The sequence below is a fragment of the Aplysia californica genome, unplaced genomic scaffold, assembly GCF_000002075.1.
Source record: "Aplysia californica isolate F4 #8 unplaced genomic scaffold, AplCal3.0 scaffold00673, whole genome shotgun sequence".
Classification (NCBI taxonomy): Eukaryota; Metazoa; Mollusca; class Gastropoda; order Aplysiida; family Aplysiidae; genus Aplysia; species Aplysia californica.
The window spans coordinates 427813-428341 of record NW_004797943.1 but is presented as its reverse complement, the minus strand read 5'-3'; positions in this window follow the sequence as shown (position 1 = coordinate 428341).

Here is a 529-nt window from a genome sequence, read left to right as displayed (position 1 = left end):
TTTGTCTCTCTCTCTGTGTCTCTCTCTCTCTCTTATACCCATTTTGCTTCCTCATTTCTCTCTGCCTCATTTCCGCATTACAGCCCACTTCCCTCTTCCACGAGCCACAATCCTTTGTCCCGTCCGCTCTTCCGATATCTCTTGGTTGTTCTCTTTCTTTCTTTGCCTTTACTTTCCATTCTTATGTTCACCCACAATACCCCCTTGCGCGCTCCGTGAGTGTTTTTTAATTTGTTTTCAAATACAATGCCCTGGACTATCTTTTATCAGTCTGCATTTAAGAAAATGATAGAATATTTTATCAACCTGAGCAGAGAAATTTTAATCTAGAGTTTGATCTTGTTTTTGTCAGTGCTCTCAGTCAACTGGGTACATTGTACAAAATCAGTTCAGAATGCATTCTTGTCTTTCTCTTGAACTTGAACGTGGATGAAGCGCAGCGCTTGTATAGCTCTCTCTCTCTCTCTCTCTCTCTCTCTCTCTCTCTCTCTCTCTCTCTCTCTCTCTCTCTCTCTCTCTCTCTCTCTCT